Source organism: Artemia sp. Qi Xiang Cuo, chromosome 8, assembly GCF_049724085.1.
Source record: "Artemia sp. Qi Xiang Cuo chromosome 8, ASM4972408v1, whole genome shotgun sequence".
In the NCBI taxonomy this organism is placed as follows: domain Eukaryota; kingdom Metazoa; phylum Arthropoda; class Branchiopoda; order Anostraca; family Artemiidae; genus Artemia; species Artemia sp. Qi Xiang Cuo.
The window spans coordinates 31,731,938-31,742,551 of NC_142801.1; the positions used below are offsets into that span (position 1 = coordinate 31,731,938).

Here is a 10,614-nt window from a genome sequence, read left to right on the forward strand (position 1 = left end):
AGAAACTAAACAGATTTCTCCAATCACTCCAATCACTTCCAATCACTTTCAACTATTAAAAGGGCACTAGCCCTTTGAATTCCAAATCGAATGAGCATGTTTTGAAGTTTCTACGACAACACCTTCTATAAAAAAAATTTTCTATCTGGAAATCAACAATTAACATTTTCTATCTGGAAATCAACTACGCTGAACAAAATGGCTATCTCACAATTCTGATTGGATGTGTTTGGGTTAATGATGGGCGTGTGTTTGGGTTAATGTATATATATATATATATATATATATATATATATATATATATATATATATATATATATATATATATATATTATATATATATATATATATATATATATTTATATATATATATATGTATATTTTAAATTAATTTTAAATTAATTTATTCCAATACATACATGAAAATCGGTAATTAGTAGTGCAATGTTATTATTAGATGTGTTTAGGAATTAAAAATAGGTTTCCAAGTCTCAAGTTGGTTTCAAAGGCATTTTGAAAGTTTCTGCCTAAATACGTGTTCCAGGGTAATTGGACCGCTGATGGCAGATCAAATGAGAGGAGCTGTTAGTACGCGCCGATATATATATATATATATATATATATATATATATATATATATATATATATATATATATATATATATATATATATATATATATATATATATATATATATATATATATACATATATATATATATATATATATATATATATATATATATATATATATATATATATATATATATATATATATATATATATATATATATATATATATATATATATATATATATATATATATTTATGTATATATACTACGAAAACTTTACGAAAAAGAAAGTTTTTTTTTAAACAAAGTAAAGGCCATATTAAACTTAAGATCAGTAGAAATAGAAGCCTACAATAACTCAAAACGACCAGAAATTATTATTAAAGAATAAAAAAGGAAAGGAGAGTGATTGGTATGGCTGTAACACTGCATATAAATTTATATAAATGTATATATAGTGGGCTGTAATAATGCAAAAGGTAAATATAACATTGGTTTAAGAATGTAAAGAAAGACAAAGAATGAATTTAAAATGGTAATCGAGTTAAAAATGAGTTCTATTTGAACAATGCCATAACGCGATGACATTTGATTAGGATATTTGGTGCTTCGCATTGATATTTCAGTTTTAAAAGTTTTATCAATTTTTTCTCAAAGGGAAATTACGTGGTGGGCATGAATGTAGACTTGCAGCTAAATCAAATATATTCACTTCTACTTTTCACACATGTTTATTGATATTGGTTTGATTTTTATTATCTGTAGTACCGTGGCAACTTTTACCACAGCAACCAATAACTAGAACCCAAGTCCTAAAATTGGTCTCAATCAGGAACCCTTATCGCTATCTAAATTCACAAAGTGCAAAGATTTTTAAACAGAGGTGTTTATTCTTTAAAGTTCAGGAAAGGTTTGCCCATTTCATAAGAAAACATTGATTGAAAACGAAACTTGTCTTATCTAGAAAATAAATATCGTAGAAAATCAATATCACGACGTGAAAAAAATGATAAACCATCCAGTGGGGGATCCAGAGGGGGGGCAAGGGGTGTCCCCCCTACAGTAGTCTAAAGTAGTGTAATTTACCTAATTAACGCAAGTTTGCATTAATTAAACTTGCTCCTAACGTAAGTTTATCGGATCAACCTATTTTGCTCCCCCCCCCTAAAAAATCCTGGATCCGCCCCTGAAACCATCACACCTATTCCACCAGTTACTAGAAGAAAAAAAATCCTTATTTTCACAAATTTCATCAAACCCCTGCCCCCTTTTTTTGTAAAATCCTACACAGGCCAATCAGTTGAGCCCACTGTATATAAATAATAGATTAAGTCATAATTTGTATATAAATTAAGTCATACCTGTGAGATGGGACACTTGCCAACCACTTGGCCAACTCACCAAGTTTTTTTCTGCTTTCGCAATTACGAATAATGCACTTTTTAACCATTTCTCATTGATTGGCGCATACACACTAATCCATAAGTGCAAAAATAAGTGGGAGGAGCTTTTTGTTCGCACCGAGAATGAAGAGCCAGAAATCATCTGCGGTAAACTTACTGTCTAATTATATAAACTGTGAATGTAACATACTATTTGTAAGTAGTACTGGCTTTTTACCTTTGTTTGGTACAGTCGAATGTCGTTTCAAACAGTCTCTGTAGAAAGCTCGTGTTGTTTGTTCTTTTGAGTGTGTGTTAATATATGTTTCATAGCTATATATATATATATATATATATATAAAAGTGAATTTGTGTTTAACGGTTATATTAGTGAAAATGTAATTAAAATTATTTATAATGTTGATCATGATGCAAGATGTTAGATGTTAGTAAATATATGAATGTGCTGATGTTGATTTTACGTAAAGATTAAATTGTTTGAAAAAGTGCTCTTAATCCATCACATTTTATAGTAGTATAGGTTAGTTAAGGTAACTAGATAATTAGGGAGAAACTAGGCTGTGGATAAGAGATAAATCTTCAGTCTGTGTGGGGGTTAAATTGACTCTGTAGGGTAACTCAAAAATAACCAGTCTGTTAGATTGTCTCTGTCTTAGAAGGTTCCTATACGAAAAATCTCGCAGTAGTTAGCCTGTGGCCATGTCTTCCAGAGTGGGGAGAGGGGCCCAGACATCCTAAACCACAATAAAGCTTAAGAAGGTTGATTGAATACTTGCTGGAATAATCTTCTTTGAATTTAGACTATAAGGTCCGTCTCTTCCGGAGTTGGGGGAGGGGAGAGTTTGACATGAATAATAAAAGCACGGGTAAGAGCTCAAGAATTTGCGGCAGGAATTCCTCTATGCATTACCGTGTAGAAGCGCCTATCTCTATACAATGTTGTATATACTTCAGAATCAGCAACATTTCATTTGCTATTAGAAGAATAAAAAGATAAATTTAGCACCTATAAATTCAGCATTATTTCATTTTTAATTAGAAGAATATCCAACGCAGTATTACAAGATTCAAAAACAGTTAGTGAACCTTCTAAGTCAATGGACTGGTAACCTGCTTTGACATGCAATTTCGAAGAAACTAGTACCACCTTTACTCAACGCAGTATAAAAAATTCAAGAACAGTTAGTGAACTTTTTAAGTCAATGGACCGGCAACTTGCTTTGACCCAGAAGTGATTATTTTGTTTAGTATAAAAGCAGTTTGTTTTAATTTTGATAAGTTAGTAACTCTACTGATGATGATGACCGACTGTGTCATCGAAATATTTAGAGTATTTCTTTTATATTTTCGTTTCACTGTCTAATAAAAGGACTTATCCCTATTTGGAATTCTGATTAAGTTAGTTTTAGTTACAGTTGGTTTCTTAACACTACTAGAACGAAAGGTCTTGGGACATATTCAATTACGTACAGGCCGCTGATGGCAGATCAAATGAGAGGAGCTGTTAGTACGCGCCGATATATATATATATATATATATATATATATATATATATATATATATATATATATATATATATATATATATATATATATATATATCACAATAAAGCTTAAGAAGGTTGATTGAATACTTGCTAGAATAATCTTCTTTGAATTTAGACTATAAGGTCCGTCTCTTCCGACGTTGGGGGAGGGGAGAGGGTGACATGAATAATAAAAGCGCGGGTAAGAGCTCAAGAATTTGCGGCAGGAATTCCTCTATGCATTACCGTGTAGAAGCGCCTATCTCTATACAATGTTGTAGGACATCATAGTTTTAGTTACAGTTGGTTTCTTAACACTACTAGAACGAAAGGTCTTGGGACATATTCAATTACGTAAAGGCCAGAACAAGGTATGTTCCTTCGGACTCCTCCAGCCATTCTCCAATGGTATTAAACTTTTTTGTAAAGAGGTCTTACTCCCTCTTGTTTCCAATTTCATACCTTACCTTGTTGCCCCCGTGTTTAGTATATCTTGTATATCTTGATAGCGTTTCTTGATACATTGTTGTAGAAAGTCTCCTGTTAAATTACTACTCATCAGATATTGGGTTAGGGTAGAATATCAGTGGTTATTTTGTGTGTATTGGGGTAGAAGGTGTCCAAACCATCAAAAAATAATTTTTTTGAGATAAATTATCCTTTTTTGTGACAGGTCCTTCCGATCTATGTCGAGTGGGGTGTCTGGCCTCCGATCATTTAGAGTAATATATTTGGACTAAACATGAAACATGGGCTTCTTCGGGTAGACTGCCCCACCCCATTATTACAGAAATATATTCCGTGTGAAGTAAAATTCAGCTTATATGGTACTATTAGGCAGTTCAGGATACTCCTGGTGATGAGAGTAGGGCATATTTGAAATAGCATGGTATTGTACGCTATTTTTATGTAAATTTATTTATATTGATAAGATGTGTATCTAATAATATACTTGTTCTTATTTAATATGCTGCAACAGTCCGTCATACCACATACATACCTCGACAAAGACTGATGAAGGGGGGAGGGGTGTTTCTCAAAAGAAATAGTATTCTCACCTATTCTCTCAATTTATTCGGGTATTTCACGCCTTGCTTACAGAAGGGATCATATTTTCCAGGGTCATATTTTCCAGGATGATGTTCATTTTCAAAGCATTGTAACGCAAGTGCTAAATTTTAGCGTAAAGTCTAGCAGCATTTGGGGTGAGAGCTGCCATCGCATAATGAAAAAGAGTTGAAGACTGGAGGATGGTAGCCCACCTCAAAACAGGAAATTTATGGTCGCTCTGAGTTTTAATATACTTTTACTTTCATTTAAACAACTTGTTGTTTTTTTATTTGACTAATCAAAAGTTTTCAGAAGCTCGTTCATTTTAGAACTTTAAGTTTTGAGCTTCTTTTAGAAAAGGCCTTCGAATTTGAGTTTCTTGATCTAAACTTATATAAAAAACCAATACTTGGAGAATAGTATGACTTAGGAAGGGATTTCCAAACTAACGAATTAAATTTCCGCTTTCTGATGAACTCCTAAGAACAGGAAATTTCCAGTGTCTTTGTGGACATGTTTTATCGTAATTTCCATAGCAAGCTAGACTGAAAATCTAGCTGAGATGAAATTTTATAATATCATTTTACCAGAGAAAGCAATCCCGCCTTGTTTCAATTCAATTCTGTTGGCTAAAGGAAGAGGTACTTTCTATGGCTTAGAAATTTTCTCCAAATAATTCCCTCCTCTTGGTTCAGAGCCAAGAATGAACCGAAGGAACCTGAAACTTCTGCATTAATCGCGTTTCTAACAACTTTCCAGGAAAGTTTCTTGCTGGGTCTCGACGAAGAAGGATCCTTCTTTCCATAACTTAAGGAGCGGTTACTTGCCCTCAAGCTAACTTCGAAATTTCTAACGTTTCATGGAATTTCTAAGTTTGCTAAAAACCTTTGGACATGAATTCTACCTCTTGGTCTAGTTTACCTAGGACTTCCTAAGATCTTGGCTCCTAAATAGTAATTGTAAGTTCAACTTGGTTTAGAAACTGTTTAGTCTGGGACAGTTGAATTTCTCAAAATACATACTTGAGAAATTTAATTTGTAGCTCCTTTATATTGAAACTAGCAAAGCAACTTTTCCCTTTCTTCCAAATTATACTATTCATGGTAACTGACGGTAAGTAGGCATAAGGAGCAACCTTTACCAATAGCGACAAATATTCTTAAAACCAGCAGTTTTTTTTCAATTCCTTCAAAAGTAACGGCATGAAAACTTTTTATTAAATTTAGAAAAAGAGAAATAACGCTTCCAAAGAGATGCGACGAAAATGAAAATTATGCCAACAATAAAAGGTCCTTGAGCCCTATAATGGTGTTTCCAAGCTTCTCTTCGCAAAAATACGATTACCTGAACTATTACAAGTTTGAGGGTCAAGATAGCGTATTAATTAGTTTTTCGGTTTTTTTTTTTACAAGGAATGTTTCACATCGAAAACCGTGGTTGTAAAATTTCAAGCAGAGACTCTTAAACTTGTACATTGAAAGCTCTGGTGCCTTTTGTAAGTAATTGATTAAAGTAATTTTTCCACCAGAGGAAATTTTTCAAAGAAAATTAAGGACCTACGAAAAGTAAAGTAGAGCCAAATAACAGTTCAAGGGTAAAACGACCTTAAATAACTATCAATAAACAAATTAAACCCAAAACGTATAGAAATTGCAATAAATAATCAAGCCAAAGTTAAAACAAACAGAAATTACCACAAGGATGAGCATGGCTAACGCCCGCTACGTTTTCTAACGACCAGAGCTTCGATAGCGCTTCATATTTCGAGTTATATGCTTCTATTTCTCATAGTATATTTCTTACGGGAAAAGAAAAAGAACAAAAAATACCATACAAGCAAAAATTAATGAAAAAAACAAATGACTGTGGATAGTAAGTTTAATATGCAGGTTCTTGACATTCATCTCTGAAAGCTTCAACAATTTTGGAGTTATTACCAAAAGAGAAAACATTTTATAACCATTTTATTTTCAGTAAAGAGCAATTCGTTCGTTTAATAATGACAGTTGTTATTACATTTAAAAAGAGCACTGAATAGCGGATTGAAACAGTTTATTTTTTTCTACGCTATTTCTATCCTACAACGAAAATTAACCATTCTTTCCTGATATTACCCTTAACATAAACTTAGGGAAATTCATCCTTTCTTTTGTTGATTTGTTGGCTAAAAATTAGCACACCTCTTTATTTACCTTTTAATACTCTTATTCCGCTTATTAATACTACTATTATAAGTACCTTATAATATCCTATTCTGCACTTGAGATATTTTATCTGTCCCATTTTGACAACCTGGATGTATTTAGGACCCTTTTGATTTGGATCCAAGATATTAGTAGCATCAGTATTTGGTATTAATTGTAGCCCTGAAAGTTTCAACTTAATACCCTCAGTCGTTCCTGAGATATTACTGATCCGTCCTTTCAACAACCAGTATGCACCAACGGCTTTTCCAGTTAGTGTTACATACCCCTTAACTTTCCCTGAATCTTTCAACGTAATACAATATTCAGTGCCTTATATATTACAAATACGCTATTTTGAGAACCTAGATGCACTTAAACTCTTGTGAATTAGCCCAATAGTAGTAACACTAATGGTAGTAGTAGTAGTAGTGGTAGCCCTGAGAGTCTCAACTTAATAACCTCAACCATTCCTGGAACATTTCTTATACATCCTTTTAAAAACCTGGACACATTTAATGGATTTTGATTTCATTCTACATCCATATATCAACTTTCCCTGGTAGTTTCAACTTAATGCCCCGTTCTAGTCCTGAGATATACCCCCTGTGCCATTTTGAAAAACTATATGTCCTTAAATAATTTTTATTTTGTATAATAGCAGCAGTAGAACTGGCAGCAACAGCAGTAGAAGTAGCAGTAATAGTAGCATGGATATTGCTACTACGCCTTAATACCCTAAGGCGTTGATGGGATATTGCTGATACACCCTTTGGACAACCTGAATGCTTATAGTGTGTTTCGATTTAGTCCAACATCCTTCTCAAAATGCCCTGAATGTTTCAGCTAAATACTCTTGGCAGTTCCTGAGATATTCTTGATGCGCCCATTTGAAAGTTTTACCTTAGCACCCTTAACTTTAGCAATAGAAGTAGTCGTAGTAGTAGTAGTAGCAGCAGAAGTAGTAGTAGTAGTAGTAGCAGTAGTAGTAGTAGCAGTAGTATTAGTAGTAAGAGCAGTGGGAGTGGTAATTATTATAGTAGTGTTGCAGTAGAAGAAGTGGAAGTAACAGTAGAAGAAGCATTCACACAGTACCTTTTGATTAGTTGAATATTCCCCTTAGCATGCCATAATAGTTTCTACTTCATACCCTTATCCATTCCTGAGATATTACCGAAACATCCTTTTGATAAGGTGCATGTGCATAGTGTGTTTTGATTTTTTTTTATTATCTCCCCTAACATTTGGTAAAAGTTCCACCTTATGCCCTTAGGCTTCAACATTCCTCTCAACATTTACGAAGAACCGTAGCATGAGTAATAGCAGCAGTAAAATATCAACATACAGCCTTTTTGTTAGCTTAACATTCCCTTCAACACGCCCTAAAAGTTTTAACTTAATGCCCTAATTTGTTCCTTAGATATTGATGAGACACCCTTTTGACAAGCTGCATGCACATAGCGTGTTTTGATTCAGTTCAACAGTCTCCTCAATGATTTTTGAAAGATTCACCTTAATACTCTTAACCTTAGTAATAGCAGTATTAGTAGTAGTAGTACTAGCAGTAGTACTAATATTAGCAGTAGTAGTAATATACACATAGTACCTTATAATTATTCAGAATCAACATGCCCTGCGTTAATGCCCTAAATTAATACTCTAATTCGTACCTACGATATTGCTGATCTGCCATTTTGACGGCCTACCAACGCATATTATGTTCTGATTTAGTCAAACCAATCCTCAATGTTTCCTGAAAATGCCACGCTTAATTTCCTTTGCCTTAACAGCAGTAGTAGTGGTAATAGTACTGTTAGCAGTATAAGTAGTAAAATTAGCATGCATATTGGGTTTTGGCTACTTCAACATCCCACTCAGCATGCCCTGAAAGTTTCAATACTCTAAGCCGTTACTGTGATACTGTTGATTCACCCTTTTCATAATCTACATAAGCATTGCATGTTTTGATTTAGTTCCATATCACGTAAGAATTTAAACTTAATACCCCAAGTATTTGGGTTTGATCAACATTCCCCTCAACATGCCCTGAATGTGCCAACTTAATACTATAAGTAAATCCTGAAATATAGCTGATACGCCCTTTTGACAACCTTCATTTTCATAGTGTCTTTTGATTTAGTTCAACATCCCCTCAACACTTCCTGAATATCTCATCGTAATACCCATGCCCTTAGTAGAACTAGTAGACTAGCAGTAGAAGTAATAATAGTAGGAATTCCACAGTGTCTATTGTTTTTTTCAGTATCCCCCTTAAAATACGTTGAAAGTTTCAACTTGAAGTTTTAAGCAGTTCCTGAGATATTGTTGATTCGCCCTCCTGATAACCTATATGCACATAGTGCTTTGGATTTAGTTCACAAAACCTCTGAATATTCTCTGAAACTGCTAGCAGTAGTAGCAGTAGTAGTTCAGGTTTTTTTTCAGGTTCAGGTTCTTTTATTTAGAATTTAAATACTACTACAAAATGGGTATGTCCGGCTGAGAGTCTAGCTCGTATTACCAGGCAACCGATAACAAATAAAAACAAAAAAATCATAATATATAACTGCATTTTTACATAATCACACCCATTTGTAAATAGATAAAAAAGAAAGAAAAATGTATGACTTACCAAGCATCACCCCAAGCCAGCAGCCAAATGGAGAACAAACTAAAACAAAACACCAAAAATAGTGAAGCAAAGCCGTGAAGAAATCCTACCAATAGAATGTGCCAGCGGGAAGACCATAACTGAATTTAAAAAAAATAAGATTAAATTAAAATGATTAAAGGGTTAGTAAAAGAGTTTTTAATTGACCCCGCAGTGTACCAACAGAAAGACCAATATTAAAACCCGACCCATGCGCATTCCAAAGTTTGGTTATGCAGTGCCTGAGTGAGAACCTCGATCTCTCAGTGCACGCTCGGGGTTCAACATACTTAGAAGATCCGCTCGTTCCATAATCGTGCTCACATTGGTTAAATAGATCCATAGCATAGAAAATTTCCAATAGAATTTTAGCAAAATACTTTACACAAAACATCAATCCATGAAAATATAATAATAATTCCACTGGTAATACTGGTAAAATTAAGGAAAGAATATATACTTTTATTTGGCGATGTTGATGGTAGGGATATTGGGGAGGGGATGAAAGTTTTCAGTATACGCAGTGCTTTATTGTGCTGCCTTTGAAGTGGTTTTATGTGAGTTTTAAATGTATTCAGAAAAATCAGGGGACAATAAATCAGATAAGAATGGACTAGGGCAAAATATACCGATCTCATTGCATGAAAAGGTAGAATAAATTTCAAATGCCGCAATATTCCAACATTTCTTCCCAACTTCATCTGCAATTTAGCAATGTGTTCCTTCCAACTCATATTCTGATCAACTAGCACACCTAAATATATCATAGTAGATACACGCTCTAAATAAGTATATTCATCAATGGGTTGTCCACTAAGTTCAGGTAAAGACTGGCCAGTACGAGAGAAAATTATGAAGTTGGTTTTTGACATATTAACAGATAATTTATTTGCACTAAACCAAGTTTCTATCCTCACGAAACCTGCCAACATATTCTTCTTAAGCGACATTTCGTCAGCACCGCTCACTATGCAGGCCGTATCATCAGCGAATAGGACATTAGCCTGAGATCTTCCAGCCCCCTGCTGATGTCGTTACATAAATAAGAAAGAGTAGAGGTCCAAGTATGGACCCTTGAGGAACGCCGACTTGACCAGTTATACCAAGTAGTGAAGAGGTAGCATTTCCACCATCCACAAAATGACTGCGCCCAGTTAAATATGAGTCAGTCAGAGAATTTGTAGGTCCACGTATACCATAATTTTCCAGTTTACGAAGCAAAATTGCATGA

At 33.9% G+C, this 10,614-nt stretch overlaps 1 protein-coding gene across 1 annotated transcript in view; it reads right to left on the reverse strand.

Moving 5' to 3' along the window:
- dati (zinc finger protein datilografo) overlaps positions 1–9,397 on the reverse strand; it is a 264,856-nt gene extending 255,459 nt beyond the window's left edge. The window contains exon 1 of the mRNA XM_089093362.1: positions 9,366–9,397. The gene's annotated coding sequence lies outside the window, so the exon portion shown is untranslated. The remainder of the gene's footprint in view (positions 1–9,365) is intronic.
- Positions 9,398–10,614: the final 1,217 nt, after the last annotated feature.